Genomic DNA, 22900 nt, shown 5'->3' with positions numbered 1-22900 from the left:
TACCATCAGAGTGAATAGGCAACCTACAAAATGGGAGAAAATTTTTGCAACCTACTCATCTGACAAAGGGCTAATATCCAGAATCTACAATGAACTCCAACAAATTTACAAGAAAAAAACAACCCCATCAAAAAGTGGGCGAAGGACATGAACAGACACTTCTCAAAAGAAGACATTGATGCAGCCAAAAAACACATGCAAAAATGCTCACCATCACTGGCCATCAGAGAAATGCAAATCAAAACCATAATGAGATACCATCTCACACCAGTTAGAATGGCAATCATTAAAAAGTCAGGAAACAACAGGTGCTGGAGAGGATGTGGAGAAATAGGAACACTTTTTCACTGTTGGTGGGACTGTAAACTAGTTCAACCATTGTGGAAGTCAGTGTGGTGATTCCTCAGGGATCTAGAACTAGAAATACCATTTGACCCAGCCATCCCATTACTGGGTATATACCCAAAGGACTATAAATCATGCTGCTATAAAGACACATGCACACGTATGTTTATTGCGGCACTATTCACAATAGCAAAGACTTGGAACCAACTCAAATGTCCAACAATGATAGACTGGATTAAGAAAATGTGGCACATATACACCATGGAATACTATGCAGCCATAAAAAATGATGAGTTCACGTCCTTTGTAGGGACATGGATGAAATTGGAAATCATCATTCTCAGTAAACTATCGCAAGAAGAAAAAACCAAACACCACACGTTCTCACTCATAGGTGGGAATTGAACAATGAGAACACATGGACACAGGAAGGGGAACATCACACTCTGGGGACTGTTGTGTGGTGGGGGGAGGGGGGAGGGATAGCTTTAGGAGATATACCTAATGCTAAATGACAAGTTAATGGGTGCAGCACACCAGCATGGCAGATGTATACATATGTAACTAACCTGCACATTGCGCACATGTACCATAAAACCTAAAGTATAATAATAATAAAAAAAAAACTAGGGCTTATTAAGGCATGTTAATATTAATTCTGAGGCAACTCAAACATTTGTTCTATGTGGCGGACTGTAAAATTTAACTCATTCATGATGTCTAACCTGCCAGTTCTTTCCAGTAAAATTGGATTAAGGAGTCAGGATCTCTACTCTTTAATTGCGAAAAGGAAATTTGACTTTTCAACTAAAAGATTGTTTTTGGAGATGCATGCGTCTGTTTTACATTACTATAAAGAAATACCTGAGGCTGGTTAATTAATAAAGAAATATGTTAGCTGGGCACTGTGGCTTACACCTGTAATCCCAGCACTTTGGGAGGCCGAGGTGGGTGGATCACCTGAGGTCAGGAGTTTGAGACCAGCCTGACCAACATGGAGAAACCCCGTCTCTACTAAAAATACAAAATTAGCCGGGCGTGGTGTCTCATGCCTGTAATCCCAGCTACTTGTGAGGCTGAGGCAGGAGAATCGCTTGAACCCGGGAGGTGGAGGTTGCAGTGAGCTGAGATTGTGCCATTGCACTCCAGCCTAGGCAACAAGAGCGAAACTCTGTCTCAAAAAAAAAAAAAAAAGAAAATATGTTTATTTGACTCACAGTTCTGCATGCTACACAAGACGCGTGGTGCCTGCATCTGCTTCTTCTGAGGTCTCCAGAAGATTTTACTCATAGTGGAAGATGAAGAGGGAGCAGGCATATAACCTGGCAAAAGAGGGAGCAAGAGGGAGAGGAGGGCGGCATCAGACTCTTTTCAACAAACAGCTCTTGTGTAAACTAATAGAGTGAGAACTCACTCATTACTGTTGGGAGAGCACCAAACTATTCATTAGGGATCTGCCTTATTACCCAGACACCTCCCACTAGGGCCCACCACCAATGTTTGGGGTCACATTTCAACATGAGATTTGGAGGGGACAAATATCTAAACCACATCAGGAGATATGATTTTCTGGATAAAAGTATACAGCTATATATAATTTGGATTATTATACATCCTTTCTATTTGGGAATCAATCTCTTAAATAAATACTAAAATAAACAAATGATGCCTAAAGGGTTGACTTAATAAGAGATTTCAGCTCCTACCTCTTGCAAATATACATTCTTGGTGACATCTTACTGTTAGTCCTATAAGTGAGTATGTTTGAAATGTTTGTTTTGTTTTGTTTCATTTTATTTTTTAAAAATAATGTTTACTTTTAAATGACTGAAAGGGAAAATATTCAGAATAATGAAAAAAAAGACATTAAGACAACACCAACACTTTTGAACCAGTTCATTACAGTATATCCATTCTTTTATTGAGAGCCTTTCATGCGAGATTGTCTTAGCCATAATGAAAGGAACACAGTATAAATACTACAATTAATACAGATTTTCATTTACTGAATATTTGTACCCTATACAGAACAAGGTATCAGACTGATATGGTTTGGCTGTGTCTCCCCTAAATCTCATCTTGAGTTGTAACTCCCACAATTCCTGTGTGTCATGGGAGGAACCCAGTGGGAGGTAATTGAATCATGGGGGTGGGTCTTTCTCATGCTGTTCTTGTGATAGTGAATAAATTTCATGTGATCAGATGGTTTTATAAAGAGGAGTTCCCCTGCACAAGCTCTCTCTCTTGGCCTGCTGCCATCCATATAAGATGTGACTTGCTCCTCCTTGCCTTCCACCATGATTGTGAGGCCTCCCTAGCCATGTGGAACTGTAAGTCCATTAAACCTCTTTTTCTTTCCAGTCTCAGGTATGTCTTTATCAGCAGCATGAAAACAGACTAATACACATATATACACTTATTTCTCAGCAAACCTATGGAATAGGTATTGTCATAACTGGTTTACAGATGAGAAAATTGAGGTTCCAAGAGTTTAATTGAATGACTCAACGTCATGCACTTGTAAAAGTTGGATGTGGGATGTGAAACCAAGTTGTCTGACAAATGTCTGGGATGTGAAACCAAATGTCTGACAAGTTGTCTGACCAAAACTAACTGCCTTCTAAAGAAACTGTGTTATGAATTCCACTATTAAAACATATCATCCCACACACCGGGGTCTGCCGGTGGGTGGGGGGCTAGAGGAGGGATAGCATTAGGAGAAATACCTAATGTAGATGACGGGTTGATGGGTGCAGCAAACCACCATGGCACATGTATACCTATGTAACAAACCTGCATGTTCTGCACATGTACCTCAGAACTTAAAATATAATAAAATAAAATGAAAATAAAAAAAAACATATCACCCCACCTTAACTTAAAGATCATCTAATTAAACTACCCATTCATCCTTAAGATGGCCCAAAATATTAATTTCTACTGCATTTGAATTTTCAGTCAATAGAATTAGCCAGTAAAGGGTAATATTTAAAATTTCAAGTCTAAGATTCTGACTTTAACTAGGCTCATACATACAAGGAAAAATAATTCAATCAGTCTTTTAGCTTTGATCTAAAAGTGAACTTTGATCTTAGCAATTTCACTTGGAGAGAAGAAAGGAACTTTTTTGGAAGAAAAGTCTACAATTAGAAAATAAGACTGAAGGTCTTAGAATACATTTGCTATTTTATCTTGAAAACAGCATAAGAAAGTAGTGTTTTTGAAATGCTTCATTAAAAAATAGTTTCATTGATAAGAAATTAGAGAACTTAGAAAATACTAATTTAAATTAAAATGTTCATGCCAATGTGACTGCTGACTGAAAAACTGGCAGTAGTTCAAGAAACAAGAAAGAAAAAAGGAACAAAAAAAGATAAGATAAAGAAGAGGAAAAATGAGAAGGATGAAGAAGAGGAGGAGATGAAATGGAAAGGAGGAGTGGAAGGGTAAGTGTAGGAAGAAAGAAAGAAAAGAAGAAAGAAGAGAGAATAAAAGAGGAAAAGAGATTTGAAAAGCAAGAGTTGTCCATTTACTTTTATTCTTTTCCTTCTGTTAATCTTTAATTTGTGTTGAGTAGATATTCACTGAGGTATTTAATGGAGCCTATTATTATTTTTGATATGGTCATAATGTAAATTTTGTGAGGCAGAGGTTTCTTTTTTAGTTTTTACTGTTTTCTCTCCAGCATCTAGAACAGCATCAGGCATATGAAGAACATTCAATATGTTTGTTGAATAAATGAACTTTCAGGTTGTACTTTTAAATATACTAAGACCTAGTCAATTAGATGATTGATCTATTTCTTATATTGAATAAGTTAAGAATACAGAGAATAACTGTCTGTTGACAGAATAGACTTTTCTAAGTGAATGCATTTCCACTTAGTACTTGTCAACTTGGTAAATATTTCAGAATTGTCACAACAAATTAGCAAAATTTTTGCCAGTTGGATCTATGTACTGATAAATTCCTCCTTCCTTTCAGAAAGCTTCAATTTATTACCTCTGCCAACAGGGAAAATGTTATTGATATTGAAATTAAATAGAATGAGGGAGGGGGCCTGATAATTTTGAATGTGAAATAGTTCTAGTAATGGGTGTAAGGAGAATGTGGGCCTTGGTAGATTCTTCCCTTTTCTATTTTATCCTGGAAAATGTCAGACGATCCCATAGGCATTTGTGTGGGTGTAGCCACCACTCCCAAACTGACAAAAGCAATAAAACTAACAGCCATCATTTTATCACTTATTAGATGCCAAGGATTGCTCTGAGTATTTTACATGTGTTAACTCATTTAATCCTCAGAACAACCCTTTGAGGTAAACATAACTTGACTTCCTTTTAAGTTCCTTGCCTTTTTTTTTTTATTCCTCCCTCTCTCATCATTGGAGCCACAAGGATGTATTTTGAAGGTTGGCAAATTCTGATTTACTGACTTAGTAAATAAAGTGATTAGAAAATAATCACACTCATTTATTTGTGTATCATCTAGAGATGCTTTTGTATTAAAAAAAAAAAGTCATTGTGGTGGAGACCATATGGCCCGCAAAGCCAAAAATATTTTCTATCTAGCAATTTACAAAAAAACAATTACTAACTTATGATCTGTATGTTTCACAGAGGAATTTGGAAAATTTTCTTTCTTTCTTTCCAGCTCTCTAAAAGTTCTGCCTCCACTTTTGTTTCTCCATTTCCCACTTCTCTTGGCATTTTATTTTGCAGAGCTAGTTAGCTTAAGACTAAGGGTGCAGATCTAGCTATATGGAATGAATCCATTATATGAAATAAACTCTAAACTAGGGGTGAAATTGTCTGGATTTTAGTTCTTGCTCTACCCAAAATGGCTTTATGATCTTAAGCTATCCCTTTACCTTTCCTGTATTTTCTTCTCCTCACTTCTAAAATCAGGCATGCTAGGTAATCTCTAAGGTCCCTCTTTGATACAGGATTTTTATAAAGCTGTATAATCCTGAACCCACTGTAAGGGACTCTTAAAACTTGCCCAAATGAAGTCTATTCAAACAGACCTAAATTTGATATGGGTGAAAATCATCAACTATCTGGGCTATCAAAGCAAAGGCCTTTGTCTTAGCAAAACAGCCTAATGGGTCATCTCCTCTGTGGGTCCTTTACATTAAACAGGTTCAAAAATTATAGAGAAGAAAAGAAAATAGCAGAGCCCCAAAAATGGTGTCACAGCCCTGGCTTGGGGATCTGCTAGGTCTGGGTTCCCCAAGGGGCCACAGCTCTTCTCTCCTCATCACCCACAGTGTGGTGAGCAGGGGCCATGTTTCAGCCCTGTCTGTGTTACAGCTCTTTCAGTCCTGCCATTCGGTGGGCCCTAAGTTCTTGTCCCATGTCCATGTAAAGAAGCCTTTGAAAATGTATTCGTGGGCCATGTTGGTCAGTGACGTATTGAAGACTATATTTTGCAGGTGTTATTTCAAGAATTCTGTCACCCCTGTTTAAACCCATTTAGAATGAAGAACAGAGAAATCAAATTCAAAAGCTAGTCTTTTGTTTTAGTAATTTATGTAGCCTAATAAAGGAGTTCTTACAAGTGAATTTTTAAAGCTTTTTGCAGAAAAAATATAGAGGTTCTTCAATTTGGAGAGAGAGAGACAGAGAGAGAGTGTCAGCAGGGAGGACTGTTGCAGAGAAGAGGTGACAAATGGCAGAAAGTGCTTGTGCATGTCTTCATCTGGGTGAAAGACTTATGTTTAAGCAGCAGTGTGCTTGTCACCAAGAAGCCTCTGAAAGGCATGGCAACACATGCCTTGACAACATACTCACTGATGGCAGCAGCAGCCCATCTGGAGTGGCCCCTGAAAAGATGCCAGGTACTGCTGGGAAGCCACAGCTGGGGTTACGCTCCACAGGGCTGGTGGGAGCTGGGAACAGATGGGAGCCCCATCCCCCACCAAAATGGCAGGGCAGGATCCCTGCACTCTCAGGTACAGTTGCAGACTCCTAGCCGTGGCACCAGATCTGGGCATCCCTGTGCACTCAGAGGCCCAGAAAGCCATCCTGCCCCCTTCAGGCTTTGAAGGGACTGCTCCTGCTCCTTGGCTTCTCCTGGTGCCTGATCTGATTTTGGAGCAAAGTTATGGCCAAGCCTGGGTGCTGTCACAACCTGGTGGGTGTGTAAACACTTGGGGCAGCACCGACACACTACCACCACCCCACATACCCACTGCCATCTTGGCCCCCCCTGGGCATCCATGAGTGTGGGAGGGAGGCCAGGTGTGGGGGGAGGGCAGCTCAGCAGTGGGTCTGCAGGTGCCCCTCAGCACAAATAGCCATGGCACCATGGACCACATGTTGACAGTGGGAGGCAGACAGGTTCCTGGATGGAAAGGGGTGGGTCCCTGGTGAAACCCCACCTTCAAGCCACTGACTGCCTGAAGCCTGAGGGCCAGGCTGCCAGTTCCTGATGGAGTCTAAGGCCACAGTAAGAGCTTATGGTGCTTTTTCTGGGCTGCCCATGGCCACCTGTGGACCAATCCATACACACTCCCTCCCTTCTGAGCACAAGAAAAACCATGACTCATCCAGGCTCACACAGATGTCAGGGCTATCAGCTGTGGGAAGGAGCTACCCACTTAGGGTAACCCCCACTTGTGGGGACAACCTGCCTCCAGAAAGGAGTTAACCACTATGGGTCTCCTCTCTCCTGAGAGCTGGACACTCATTGGGAAGACCCACCTGCAGAAAGGAGCTACCCACTTCAGGTCTCCTGAGAGCTGCTCTGTTGTTCAATGAAGCTCCTCTCTACCTTGCTCGCCCTCCAGTTGTCCACATACCTAATTCTTCCCGGACATGGGACAAGAACTTAGGGCCCACCGAATGGCAGGACTGAAAGAGCTGTAACACAGACAGGGCTGAAACATGGCCCCTGCTCACCACACTGTGGGTGATGAGGAGAGAAGAGCTGTGGCCCCTTGGGGAACCCAGACCTAGCAGATCCCCAAGCCAGGGCTGTGACACCATTTTTGGGGCTCTGCAGTTCCTGGTGTCTCCAAGCTTCCCCAGTGCCTGCAGTGGAAGCTGCTTGCAGTGTACCTGGTCCAGCCGCAGCCTCACATAGAGACAGTGCCTGTGCTGGTGCCTGGAGCTGCCCACCCTGCCACAGCTGGCATGCCTGGCTGTGCACAGTGGCCAGACCTCGTGCTTGCTTACACGTCCCTCATGGCTCTGTGCCTAGCTCAGCCTTGGCAGGAATGGGATCCAGGCCATTAGCACTCCTGAGCACAGCCTGCCAGGCCAAGTGGGCAGAACAAGGCCAGTGGGCTGGAGCAAAACTTGGGCAAAGGTGCTGCTAGCCACAGAGGTTTCTGGCTGGAAAAGCAATACCCTAAGGATTCTGTGACATCACGAGGCCAGAGGCTATGGGAGGTAAGCTTCACTGCCCAGCTTCCACTGACTTCAGCCTGCTGCGCTTTGTAGCACATTGTCAAAGCTAGAATTTCTGGAAACATATTCAAAAGAATTAAGAAAAACTCAAGACAGCATCAAAAAGTCACTAACAATAACAAAATAATTATTATAGTATAACAGTGATTCACATAATCTAGGAAAGCATCCCAAGTAATATGATTTGGCTGTGTCTCCACCCAAATCTCAACTTGAATTGTATCTCCCAGAATTCCCCCATGTTGTGGAAAGGGCCCAGGGGGAGGTAATTGAATCATGGGGGCCAGTATTTCCCAAGCTATTCCCATGATAGTGAATAAGTCTCATGAGCTCTGATGGGTTTATCAGGGGTTTCCACTTTTGCTTCTTCCTCATTTTTCCCTTGCTGCCACCATGTAAGAAGTGCCTTTCACCTCTCACCATGATTCTGAGGCCTCCCCAGTGTGGAACTGTAAGTCCAATTAAACCTTTTTGTCCACAGTTTTGATTATGTCTTTATCAGCAGTGTGAAAACAGACTAGTACAGTAAGTTGGTACCAGTAGAGTGGGCCATTGCTGAAAAGATACCTGAAAATGTGGAAGCAACTTTGAAACTGGGTAACAGGCAGAGGTTGGAACAGTTTGCAGGGCTCAGAAGAAGACAGGAAAATGTGGGAAAGCTTGGAACCTCTTAGAGACTTGTTGAATGGCTTTGACAAAAATGTTGATATGAACAATGAGGTCCAGGCTGAGGTGGTGTCCGATGGAGATGAGGAACTTATTGGGAACTGGAGAAAACGTGACTTTTGTTATGTTTTAGCAAAGAGACTGGTGCCATTTTGCCCTGCCCTAGAGAGTTGTGGAACTTTGAACTTGAGAGAGATGATTTAGGGTATCTGGCAGAAGAAATTTCTAAGTAGCAAAGCATTCAAAAGGTGACTTGGGTGCTGTTAAAAGCATTCTGTTTTAAAAGGGAAACAGAGCATAAAAGTTCAGAAACTTTGCAGCCTAACAATGCAGCAGAAGAGAAAACCCCCCCTTTTTTTTTTTTTTAGGAAAAATTCAAGCCAGCTGCAGAAATTTGCTTGAGTAGCAAGGAGCCTAATGTTAATCCTGAAGACCACAGGGAAAATGTCTCCAGGCCATCTCAGAGACCTTCATGGCAGCCCCTCCCACCATAGGCCCAGAGGCCCAGGGTCCTTGTGCTGTGTGCAGCCTAAGGACTTGGTGCCCTGTGTCCCAGCCATTCCAGCAGTGGCTAAAGGGGCCAACGTAGAGCTCAGGCCATGGCTTCAGAGGGTGGAAGCCCCAAGCCTTGACAGCTTCCATGTGGTGTTGAGCCTTAGGTTGCACAGAAGTCAAGAATTGAGGTTTGGGAAACTCCGACTGGATTTCAGAAAATGTATGGATGCTCAGGCAAAAGTTTGCTGCAGGGGCAGGGCCCTCATGGAGAACCTTTGCTAGGGCAATCTGGAAGGAAGGAAAATTTGGGTTTGGAGCCCCCACACAGAGTTCCTAGTGGGCACTGCCTAGTGGAGCTATGAGAAGAGGGCCACCATCTTTCAGACCCCAGAATGGTAGATCCACTGACAGCTTGCATTGTGTTGCTGGAAAAGCTGCAGACACTCAATGCCAGCCTGTGAAAGCAGCTGGGTAAGGGCTGAATCCTACAAAGCCATAGGGGCGGAGCTGCCCAAGACCATGGGAACCCATCTCTTGCATCAGTGTGATCTGGATGTGAGACCTGGAGTCAAAGAAGATCATTTTGGAGCTTTAAAATTTGACTGCCTCTGAATTTCAGACTTGCATGGGCTCTATAACCCCTTTGTTTTGGCCTATCTCTCTTTTGGAATGGCTGTATTTACCCAATACCTGTACCTCCATTGTAGCTAGGAAGTAACTAGCTTTCTTTTGATTTTACAGGCTCATAGGTAGAAGGGACTTGCCTTGTCTCAGATGAGACTTTTGACTGGATTTTTGGATTAATGCTGAAATGAGTTAAGATTTTGGGGGACTGTTGGGAAGGCATGATTAGTTTTGAAATGTGGGACATGAGATTTGGAGGGGCCAGGGGCAGAATGATGTGGTTTGGCTGTGTCCCCACCCAAATCTCAACTTGAATTTTATCTCCCAGAATTCCCACATGTTGTGGGAGGGGTCCAGGGGGAGGTAATTGAATCATGGGGGCCGGGCTTTCCCATGCTATTCTTGTGATAGTGAATAAGTCTCACGAGATCTAATAGGTTTATCAGGGGTTTCTGCTTTTGCTTCTTCCTCATTTTTCTCTTGCCACCACCATATAAAAAGTGCCTTTCACTTCCTGCCATGATTCTGACACCCCCCCAGCCATATGGAACTGTAAGTGCAATTAAACCTCTTTTTGTTCCCAGTTTTGAGTATGTCTTTATCAGCAGTGTGAAAATGAACTAATACACCAAGCTATCACATCACTGAGTGTGGTGGGCCATCAGTGCTGCTGTGATGTCCTGCATAAGTGGAATTATTTCTTGACTTGACCTCACTCTTATGTACTTGAGAAGCTGAGTTCTCTTCTCGCATGTTCTAATAAACAAGTCTTATAGGTTTGGCTCTGGTTAGCCCACATGTTGAACCTCTTACTTGCAACCCCACTGATGTGTCTCCCCTATGCCTGGACATAAGAGCCTCTCAATCTCACATTCATCCAACAGCATCTTTAGGTGTATACTCACTTGTAGCCAAAGTAAATTTTACACCATGATAAAAATTAGTGTAAAGACTTTACAGGGAACCAAAGTGCCTGGGAATTCTGACGAGTAACTACTGAGTGGTTTTTTTTAATCTCTTTATTCAATAGACTTAAAAGTTTAACAATTGAAGATTTTAAGTGCCTCGTTTTTATATTACGATTTTTAACTAGCGCATGCACAAATATGCTTTGGCACACAATACCCTTTCCAGAGCCATCGAGATTTAAGTCATGTTTTTAAGGACAGTGTTAAAATGTTTACAGGTTTATGACCCATCAGTATCTGGCTTAACTACTCTGTGCTGCAACCACTTTTATAATTATTTTCTCTTTCACAACTTTTACAGTAATTTTATATTCATCCTTGGAGATGCCACATTGTGTTTTCTTTTGGCTTACTAAGTGGACATCACAATCGGTTAAAAATTTGCCCTTTGTGTGTATCAGGGCATAGAAGGTGGAGGATAATAGTGGGGGTTGTTAATGTATTGGATAAATTATATGGTACAGCATTTTAGTGTTCGTTTATATCCATCTAATACAAGCTTATATGTCACCCAAAGGTAGCCCCAGTTAGGCTGTGAATACTGTGGCCCAGTATCAAAGTGATTGTAAGTTATTCCTAGAAGAGCATGTCCCTGCCAAACACATATGAGGGCTTCACAGTTTTGACCTTATTTCATGTAGTCCCTCTTGCAGCTAGAGTCTGGCACAGAAGGCAGGACTTCCAGCTGGTACTTTAGGTACATTGGGGCACTAGAGATAATGAATGCACTTGACATTTACAGTTGGGTCTAAATTCACAACTGTGTCAGATAACAAGAGCTGGATTAACGAGCGGCCAGTATGCAGAGATACAGACCATCTCAATGGAGACCTCCCTGGAGTATCAAGACTTACAAAGAGAGATGAACACATTGGAAGCCAAGAATGGTTTATGGATTATATTTGCTAAATGTGTGCAATCCTCAACAGGAAAAACACAGCCAGGTATACAAAGCAGAATTGGAGTGTGCTTATATGTGTCAGGGGAAGAGGTTTTTATGTCTAATAGGCACAGCTAGTTTAATATGAAACTTGCACTGACAGTTTATACCTAACTCGACTCAGGACTTTCATAGTTATCTGTAGAGCCAAATACTAGATTTGACTGGCTGTTGAATAAGCATGGCAGAATTGTGAAGACAGTGTTATATGACTATGAAGGGAATTAAACCCTTCATATCGCCCATCTCCAAAATCAGAAGAAAAAATATTCTTTCACTCCTTTTTTTTAAAATCATAAGAGATACATTTTTTGTTAAAAAATTAAAAATGCAAAAGTGCAAAAAGAAGGATATAAAAATCTTCACAATCTCAGATAAATCCCATTAGTATTTTGGTTAATATCCTTCCAGTCTCTTTTCAATGTATGTGTGTGGGATCAATTTTAAAATATATAATATGAAGTACAAAGCATAAAAATATACTTTTTCACAACCTGATTTTATTTTGACTCACCAAAACATTGTGATTATCTTTCCATGATATTGTTCTTCAGCTGCTTCAGGTTTAGTAGCACATGATGTTCCATTGTATAATCTTATTGTAATTTACTTAAGCAGCCTCGTATTGTTGGACACTTGTTATGTCCAAGTATTTTGTTACTACAAGCAATGCTGTAATGCACACTAAGAAGAAACATATCCCTTGAAACTGGTTCTACTTTTAATATTTTCAAGCATTCTTTCTGCCATTCCCATCATTATAAATTAAGTTTCACCCACTCACTTGCTGAGCATCTAGTTTTCCTCTTTGTCTGGAACTTTAAGTATGTCCCCAAATGGAAATGACAAGAAATATTTAAACCCCAATTGGTTTAAAAATTAAGTATCTACCTTATTTAGGGACAGTTTTATTTATAATAATTCTAAATTTCTGTGAAATTTTTAAAAGGATTGTATCCGCATGATCCAGTTTCTTGATGCATATATTGCTGTAGTTTATGCAGTGATGCATCTATTTACAGAGTGTGTAACACTCAGGACATATATGTAGAGCATTGTTGATCAATGTGTGGCCTTGGGATCAAGAGGAAGCTGGAGTAAGTTAGCACTGGTTCTCAAAAAAAGAGTTCAAGCTAAAAGCATGTGGCATGAGGAACTAGTCTACTCAGGCTACATGGTTGAAAATCCTGAGATAGCAAACACTGAAATCCAGTTCATGGGTATTGATGCCAGGGAAGGATACCAGCAAGTAAGAAAGTAGCTTTTTGTATTGCAAATTTTGTCTGAAGCAGGAAGTCTCTATCTCCTTTCTGCCAAAGTTATCTGATAATCTCAGAAAGTGGGCAGACATGAGCTCAAAATTACAGTTTAGTAAAAGGTTCTGTTTCTGATGGCATGAAGATACAAACAGACAGAGTAGAATGTCTCTGACACTAATAGCTTGTGGATGAGCGGCTTCATAAGCAACCAATTATGCTTAAAAATGGTATTGATTGGCCTGGGAAAGTCTTTCAGAGATTTTCTAGGCTGATGAGCATGTGGTGCCCTCTGGAGTGACACAGTCTATGATACAAGGAGAAACATGAAGAAGCTAAGCTTCTCAATCTAGTCTGCACAGGAAAAGAATGAATCAAACTCATACCTTAATACTCTTTCCAGGGCAGCACAAAGTCAATCCCTCATGTTTTGTCTTACAAAAGCAAGACAGCTAAGAAGGTACATATGTCTTTTAAGATGCTGGCGTGGTCCCCACTCCATTTGCTTATTCACCTACAGAAATAATAGCTGTAGAAGTCATTTCAAATGTAAAAGCTGCTATTATACATATTTAATATTTATATATGACTACATAGTTATCCATTTATTTTTTGATTTTGAAGAAAATACACTTATTCATTGAGTAATGTTTATTAATTAGCTATTTGTTGACTTCCACTGTACTAAGTACTATTAAGTACATAACTAAATGATTTCTATGCTTAAGGAAATTATGTTACCGAGAAACATATGTGTTTTTAATAGTAGTCTCATGTTATATGCTCTATAAATTGTTTCCATATATGTTATCTCATTTGTTCAGCTGTATTTCAGAAATTTCCATCTGAAAGAGACCAGGATATAATTTCACCCACCAGGTGTACAGATGAGCAGAAGTAAGACCCACAGAGATTGTGACTTGTTTGGACAATTAATATCAGAACCAAAATCTTCTGATTAAACAGCAATGCGCCTTTTTAACAGACCACTTTTTTTCTTCCTGTGCAAACAGATACAACAATGCCTCTTCTCCTTTCCAATATATATTCTAATTTTCAGTTTGTCCAGTCAATTCTAAGTTTGTCAAACAGCTTTAATTACTTTCAAATACTTGAGGTTTGTCCTGCTACAAATCATATTTATGAAGAACATTTTTTAAAATTTACAGAGCTGTTATATTTAGGGGAGAGCTAAAACATATGTTTCTGATTCATTACAATTAACTCAAACTCTTATTTGCAATAGTTATTTGATGCTTAAATACATCATTTTGGCTTCAATACAGTTTCTCCTAAAAGTAGATGCCATTGTTCATTAAAATTAAATTTACCCCTAAAAATCATCATTTAGGGCTCAAAACTAGTCTTCATAACATTCTATTAGATTTCAAGCTTAACAAAATTGTTCATTTTTACTAAAACAAACTTTTTCTCCCTTTAAATTTATTTTCAACTCCCTATTTGCTTATAGATAAAGCTCTTTCATTTTATATTTTTTAAGAATCCTTTAGACTTTGTATATCACAGTTATTTGAATGGCTTTTGTTGTCAAAAAGGAAAGAAGAAGGAGGAAAAAATTTGCTGATTTTTTCTAAAAAATAATAACAAGCCTTTAAATGAATACTTCTTTTCACCATTCAGACATGACTGAACTTGGCATTAAACCTGTTCTTAATTCAACCCATCTGTTCAGTGCCCACTACTTTATTTTTAGTGCCACCATTTAAAACTGCCTGAAATACTTCATAGTAAAAATTTTCAAAGAACATGCCACTCTCAACATAACAAACATATATGTTCACCAATGAACCACCCTTTCTGACATGGTGATATTTATCTCATGTCTCTCTAATACCAAATACATCTTTTGAAAAAAATTCTCAACTTTTTGTCAGGAAGTTTAAACCACTAATCATGTGGTTTTATTCAGTGTGGCATTTGAGTTTAAATCACTAATTTAGTATAGTGTCAAGTATATACACTGGATTTTTTAAGTTACTGGCAATAACAGAAGATGGATGAATATTTTATTAATGTCTAAAATTGTGGTGGCAGTGAAAACAAATGACCTCATGTAATTCCTCAAATGGCATAGATGGGATTGTTGATGGTGGACTGCATTTAGTTGAAGTTCAGGCTTTGCCACTGTCTTCAGACCCACGGACATCCTTGTGCTGGATTGAGAAGCCACACCACAACTGCAGAGTGATGTGGAGGGCACTGTGGTGAACCCAGGACAACAACCAACAGACTTTGCCTGGGACATGCGCAAGCTTCCCCTGAGGATCCTCTGGCTCCAAAACAGCCCTGGAAGTTTCTCAGAAAAACCTGATTGTGCTGCTTGGAACTACAGTTTCAGTCTCTGTATAGTTTGGAACTAGAGTTTCCTATTTCACCAAGAATTCTTGGTATTTATTATTAAAGCCAAAAATCAGTTTCCCATACTTTAAAACTTTTTATTTTACATGAGCTTTACATCAAAGATACACGACCATTTTTTATGAGAATCCTGTAGTTTTAACTTCTGGGATAACATGTTTTATGCACAGTCCTTTTTTAAAAATAGGCCTTTCATTGCTAGTAAGAATTTGAAAGCATTGGTGGGGTTGGAGACAGTAAAAACTTGTGCAAGTAAGTGCATAATCCATTGTTGTTCTAGTTTTCAGTATAATTTTAAGCATAATGATTGCTATTATCAGAGGCAGTATAGTCTAATAGAGATAGTATAAAGTCTTCAGAGCTGCAGGTGAATTCAGAAAGCATATAGTTTAATCCCGTCCTGCACAGGGACAGCCTTGCAAGGTTGAGCAATTTCCCTCAGCATGGGCATATAGCAAAACTAGAAGAGTACTCAGCATACTGAATCCAAGTCCATTGTTTTTTTCCACTCCACTATCTGGACTGGGATTGAGAAAATGTGATCTTAGCTTTCCACCGACATTATGACCTTTCTAAGCCTCCATCTCCCCATCTTTGAAATGATGGGGGGTTAGACTGCATGATTTCTAAGGTTCTTTCCAATGCTAAAATGCTATGTGTTCTAGCCAGAGAGCTGCATATTTTTCATTTATGGAAGACATCTATTTTGAAAAAATGCAAAATTCTCTATTTTGTCTTCTCCTTTTTGAATGATGGGTATAATTAAGTAAGATAATGTGTGTAAAGACATAAAAATGCCTGATACTCAATAAATAGTAGCTTTTAATATTCTCATCTATTCCAAGGAGTCAGGGATATTTTCATTTCTTTGCCAAAATTTCTTCTGTGCTGTGTCCTTCAAGGGTTGGGCCCACTTCTCAGCCTAATCTTGCTTCTGACGTTTTTCTCATTCCCAACTGTCTTTCCAAATTAGAGGCAAAAGGGGCTTGAAGAAAAAAGTGGAGCTATGAAGTGGTGAGGGTGGGGGAAGATTCTGAGAAATTGCTTCTAATAGAAAAGTATTTGTAGGTAAGGAAATCTCATAATAAATAGCAAAAAAGAAAATACTTAAGAAATATTTTAATAGTTTGCTACCCAGAATAATTAAAGTGGTCTAGTGAATTTCTGGGAATTTCCTGATGACTTCCCATGACCCATGGGGATAGAAAATGTTAAGTATCCAATTAGCAGTGCCCAAGAACACCAAGAAAAGTGCCTGGCTACAGCTCTGTGGGTTCTCTAAGCTTAATTAGGCCATATTCCAGGGCTTAAAGAGGCTAAAGTGCAGTTACTATTTCCAGCTTGCCTATCAGGTATCTATAATGTATATCTTCTTGCAACTCACTATTTGGGAGTGCCTTTTTAACTCCTGGTTGTTTTCCAGGCATTTGAAAGCTGTAGCTGTATATGTGATATATACCAATGTGTCCAACTAGTTGCTCCAAGCTTGCCAGTAAGCTGAGCCCAGAATGAGCTTTTCTTCCACAGCCCACTATGAAACAAACACTACATCACAGAGCAGGCGATTCCCAGTTAACAAATGACCTAAAAGGGGCGAAGGGGCAACTTCTAGTTTCCAACACCCAGGGGTCCCACTGGTTAAAGAAATAATCCCTGGGGCAAGATCCTATCAGTGGGCAAGTTTCTAAGCCACAAGGGTACTATTTAGAGCTCAGAAGCAAGAATCTGCGAAATTGTACCGTGGTGTCCTCAAGAAATGAAGGCACCTGCAAAAAGACGTTTATTTATACTTGGGAAACAGGTTACTTGTGCACAGGATCCAGCACCAAGGTTAATATATTGTCTCAAGGATCCATGGAGTTGTTTCTGTGTTCAGAGGGGAAAAGGAGAAACAAGGGGACGATTTGGGCTACTTCATTTACTTTCTCTTATGGTAATGCAGAATGCTTTCTCTCTTAGGACTACAGGAAGAGTTTTTGCCTTGAGGCAATTAGGAGCTGTGTACTGGCCCTCTGGGAGTTAATCTTGAGTTTACTGCTAACTGGCAGACCAATCTGCAGCAAGCCACTCTTTGCATTTTCAATTCCTTTATCTGTGAAATGGGAATAACTGTATTTGTTTCCCCATGTCACAGTGGCTTTTGTGATTAAGTAATTAATGTGTATAAAGTCCATTGAAACCAGATAGAACTATATAAATGCTAAGAAGTATTATTATAACAAATCCCAGCTACTTGTCTGGTTAATTTCCTGATAGGCCAGACAAAAGGAGAAATTGAGTTAGATTTGCAGGATGGGTGTGACATTGTTTTGGGTTGGCTGTACCATAATCACTTTAGATTGTTTACACAGACTCAAGTATGAGTCTCCGCTCCCCCACCCCCGCCACCCCCAAGAGAGAATGGCTTAAACAACATTTTTTCATCCTGTAGCTATAGGAAAAACCTGTTACTATTTTCTAAGCCCAATCTTATTTTCTCTGTACCCACATAGATGTAATGGGAGATACTGTCCCTTTGTTAAAAAACCTTCATTTTGGCTAGGCATGGTGGCTTACACCTGTAATCACAGCACTTTGGGAGGCCCAGGAGGGTGAATCATTTGAGGTCAGGAGTTTGAGACCAGCCTGGCCAATATGGTGAGACTTTATCTCTACTAAAAATATCAAAAAAATTGCTAGGCCTGGTGGCGCATGCCTGTAGTCCCAGTTACTCAGGAGGCTGAAGCAGGAGAATCGCTTGAACCCAAGAGGCAAATGTTGCAGTGAATTGAGATCATGCCACTGCACTCCAGCCTGGGAGACAGAGCGAGACTCCATCTCAAAACAACAACAACAACAACAAAAATACCTTCATTTTAAGCAAAGTTCTTTATTCAATTTGTTATTGGTATATGTCAAGCCCTATGATTAATATCAAATTGAAGTAGACACAGTCCTGCTTTATAGGAGGTCGCAGTCTAATTGGGGAGATAGACCCATTCATAAATATCAAGAATGTAAGAGCTGCCTGAATGTTATCACCTAGGTACAAAGGTTCCCCAACCGTGAACTTGGGTGAAATGGATTCTGTGTAATCCATTTCAGATTTCAGTTTGGATGTCACATCCTCCTGGAACCTTTCCTGATGCTTCAGGTCCCTCCTCAGTAAGCTTGTATCTCTCCTATCTCAGCTATTGTGAACAGTATTCTAATTGCCTGTCCCCTTGTATCTTGCACTAGACTGTTGGCTCAGAGATGGCAGCATATATCACTGACACAGCACCAGCATAGCAAGTGTGCAATAAATGTCCCTGAGAGAATGAATGAGTGTATAGTCTAGAAGCACCCTCCTGAGCTGCAAAGTGCACACTTAGCTACAAGAATATGAAACCTATTTTATTTCATTTCTCCAGGATTATTTCTCATCTTGACTAAATTATGTCTAAAGCTAGGATCTACAACTAAGATCACTTTCTTATACTGTATGCCCTCATCAGGCATATACTGTTTATACCATAATGAGTTTCTAGTTTTTATACCACACTATTGTAACAAAAACATCAGTTTCCAGTGACATGAAAGTCCAGCATACTTTTAATTATAACTTTGTATTGAGTTTCTGTGTAATCCATTTTATTCATAACGGGGGAAAATAGAGATTTGTTGGCATGTTTCATCACAATAGTTAATTGAATATAAGATACATTTAAAAAATTTTTAATGTATGTTGTCAATTTCATGTTTCCTGAAAATTCATTTTGACATTGATCCAAACCCATTCTGCAAAAATGATATTTTACTGCATATAATTATGTACTTCATGCTGCTCTACAGCTGTTCTCCAGTAGTTTCATCAATCAATCAACAACACTTATTGAGTGCCTGCTAGGAAGATGCTGGGCATTTAGGTGGGAGCTATGGGAGAACAGAGAAAAAGTATAATTAGTCTGCCTCCTGGCCTCAGGCAGTGTGACATCTAGTTTAGGCGTTAACTGACATGTACAAAAAACCAAAATCATTAAGTAGCAGGTTTAAGTCTCTATCCACAAACTTAGGAAAACATGAAATATATTTCTCTTTATTTCCTTACTGCCCAAAATGTGGTCTGAGGATCTACCGTACCAGCATCAACAGAAAGCTTGTTGAAATGCGGATTCTCAGGCCTAGACCTGGAAGTACCTGATGAGAATCTGCATTTTAAAAAAGACCCCAGGTCATCAGGGTGCACATTAAAGTTTCTTAAACCCTGCTCTTGTAGAATATTTTGCAAAATGGTATACAGATAACTTGCATGGGATCACCTGGGGGCTCTGGTTAAAAATTCAGATTCAGCTAAGACCTATGAAATCATAATTTCTGAGTGCCAGATCCAGGAATATGCACTTATATAAAGTTCCCCAGGTGAGAAATAACCACTAAAAAATTTGAGAACCTTTGCTACACCACTTAGAAATGAGGTAGGTTTAAATAATATGGAACTGCAGTTAATTTTAATAAACTTCATTTTAATAATTTTCAACAGATAACATAAAAATATATATAAATACTGAATAATGCATTTATAAATTTTGATGGAGAAGAAAAGGATAATCTGATATGAGTTGGACTGATCACAGAAGTACAAGATAAATTTTCAACGGATTTTAGAATTACAGTTAATGCAGTTCAATTAAATTCAGCAAATATTTATTTAGCACCTGCTATGGGTAAAGAGTTGTATCTTTGCTATAATGATTCATTAACTGAATGTACATTTATTAATTTTCTATTACATGTCAGGAACTGCACTGGGAATACAGCAATACTATATGATATGGACTCATTTCTTAAGGAGCTGGTAAAGGAATGTTTCTGAGTTTTCTTAAAGCTTTTTTTTATAATTATCTCACCTCAAAAAAGGAAAGAAGAACAGAAGCATACTTATTGTTTATGGGAATCTCCTAAAGAATATGGTTTATGAATATCTTACTTTAGAAGAAGTAAATATTATATTGAATATGTTTTTATCTTTCAAATGTATTGTTCTGAGTATATTAATTAAACCTAACGCTATACTTATCACTGAGATTAAAATACAAAAATTTTGGCTTTTGCGATTTCTAATCTTTGCTCCCTAATTGTATCAAACAGATTGGGCTAAGTTAAGGATAAGTTATCCTACAGCAACAATTCCTAAATCTCAGAAACTCAAAAACAACAAAGATTTTTGTTTGTTTTTGTCCATGCTGTATGTGCATTGTATTTGACAAAAGGGCCGTGTTCATGGTAGTCATTCAGGAATTTGGGCTGATGAGGGCTCTACCTTGACATGGGCTCCCATGATTGAAGAATCAGGGAAGACAGAATATGACAAGCCACATGCTGTCTCATGAAGCTTCTGCCTGGAACTGACACACGCCCCTGCTGCTCACAATTCATTGACCTAAACAAGCCACATGGCAGCCTGAGTTCATTCTTCTGCATGGAGGGGCGCTAAATATTTATAAAGTCGATCACAATAAGCAGACAGAATAGTTGATTAAATAATAATTAAGCCAGTGAGATTTAAACTCCAGGTTCTGGTGCAATAGTGAGGGCAGTAGTTTAGTGAGAAGTAGGGTTGGGAAGAAAAAAAGGGCAAAGCCCCTGACAAGGAGTATAATTGCTGCAGTATACATCTTATTTGTGCAGTAAATGCTGTGAGGCTCAATTTAGTTCCACCCTTCAAACAAGCAACCAAAGAACCATACCTAGTTACATTCAAATCATTATCAAGAAGAGTCATTAGTTCTTTTCCATAGTCAACTGTGTCTTTCCCAAAAGGAAATGGCCTTAACCTTGAAGGCATCCAGTTTGTTCAGCTAGGCAGGGGAGATAACTACAAGTTGGCAGGGTGGTATCATATTCTTCTCCTTTGCCCATCACACCCAAGCAAAAGTCCTCTTTTCCTCACTTAAGTGCCTAGTGTTAAGAATGCTTGATTCTCCTGGTTCATGCAGGTTAGGGAGTGGGACAATCCATTTCCCACAGCTCTAATTCATTAACTTAGTAAAAAGAGAAGTTTTCTGTATATTGTCAACAAAAAATTGCAATGTACTTGCAAAGGATGAATAGTAAAGATGTCAATATAATGCTGAAAAAATGATAAATGTATTTTTATTTTCAAGTTTCTCAGAGTTTCATGTTGTGTACATATATGCAAAGTTAAAAATTTCTCATTTTCCAGAGCAGACTGTTCGAATCCTGAAGCACTATACACCAAAGTATTAATAGAAAATGTAGAATGAGGCCAAGTTGCCTGAGGACTCCAATATCTGTAGATAGATGTGACCCACCAATTAAAGAACACCAACTGGTGACTGCTGTGCATTCAACATAATGGAGAGACTCGAGCCAAGGGGACCAGGCAGGAGGAAATTGCATGAGGCTAAACAGGAAGGGCTGGTAGAAATAGAATTTAAGAGAACTGTTGGCTTATGGGATGTAGAAAACATCAGAAGAGGAGTCAAGAACCACTGGCCACCAATCTTGCTCTCTTCCTCTAAACAGTCCTTATCTGTTCAGGAATTCTCCACTGATAGACAGTAAATGCCAGGACTCAGGAAGTCAACCTAAACATGAAACCACCAAGTAAATAAGACTTCAGAGCTTTTCACTCAGGGCCTTGCCTTACTGAGAAGATGCACCATAAACAGGTGCAAACATCAGTCATTGTCCCTGCAATAAAAGTTGCAGCCAGGTAGAAGCTCTCAGGCCTCTCACCAGTCCTCATATGTTTCTGTGATTCTCCCTTGAAATGTCCTTGACCTGTCAAAATGTGCTCTCCCTTAGTACAACTCCTGTTGCTACTTATTTTCTTGCCAATGAAAATCCCTTTATTGTTGACGTGGCATTATTATTCTTCATTCTGTCACTATTGAACAGGGGAGCAGATTTCTATGTTTCCATGGTAATATGAAGATTTTTTTTTTTTTTTTTTGGCTTCTGAAATACTTTACTTAAAAGAATATACACTTATGTAGTTAGGCTTTGTTGAGTTGATGAGGTCTTCTGAGACTAAGGGAGCCCAATACTAAAGCTATATGGGCCAAGTGATAGGTCACAGAACTCTTAGAGGTTGGCAAAAAGATATCCTCGGTCCCTTTCTCCAAAAGCCCCCATCTAAGTAATATTCACAAAGCTCCTATAAACAGATAGAAACACTAAAAACAGATAGAAGGAAGATAACAGTGATGGAGTAAATAACATGAGGATATGGGGAAGAAAAAGTAGATGAGGGTAGGAAAGGAGAAAGTGAGAAGATACAAAGGAATGCTTTGAAGGACCGCAACTGAAAAAGCTGTAAATAGAAAGGGGATTAATCTACTAAGAGTCAGGTAGTGGAGGTGGGATTAAGGCTTTAGCAAAATGTCACTCACAGTTTCTAACAGTGGCATGAGTCATGTATGATGGTCATGTAGCCCTGAGGACCAACTGGCATAACACAGCAGGAATCTGTTATGGATTCATGCATCTCATTTTTGAGGTCCTGGTGAGATAAGCAATCCTAGGTATGGAATGTGCATGGGACAAATGAGACACAAGGTGAATAATGCACTTCAGAAGTATACATTCTGCTGCTTCCAACTTCACCCAGACCCCTATATGTGCTGGTGAAGCAACTATGTGAGAACCCGGTAATGTCAAACAGTGAGTCAGGGGGGTTTTGTAGATAACTACATGGAGTGAAATCCCTAAAGACACTATAGATTGCTGAGGTTACAAGCCTATCAGAAGAAGAGTCAAGAACTACTGACCACCAATCTTGCTGTCTCTTTCCCCAGGAAATCCCTACCTGTTCAGGAATTCTTTCTCAGT

At 39.6% G+C, this 22900-nt stretch overlaps 1 long non-coding RNA gene across 1 annotated transcript in view; it reads right to left on the bottom strand.

Moving 5' to 3' along the window:
- Nucleotides 1-1562: 1562 nt before the first annotated feature.
- Nucleotides 1563-22900, bottom strand: part of LOC134740379 (uncharacterized) — a 120778-nt gene continuing 99440 nt past the window's right edge. The window contains exon 3 of the long non-coding RNA XR_010127818.1: nucleotides 1563-1667. This is a non-coding gene — a long non-coding RNA (uncharacterized LOC134740379). The remainder of the gene's footprint in view (nucleotides 1668-22900) is intronic.

Source organism: Pongo pygmaeus, chromosome 10, assembly GCF_028885625.2.
Source record: "Pongo pygmaeus isolate AG05252 chromosome 10, NHGRI_mPonPyg2-v2.0_pri, whole genome shotgun sequence".
Classification (NCBI taxonomy): domain Eukaryota; kingdom Metazoa; phylum Chordata; class Mammalia; order Primates; family Hominidae; genus Pongo; species Pongo pygmaeus.
This window is presented reverse-complemented; position numbering and strand designations above follow the sequence as displayed.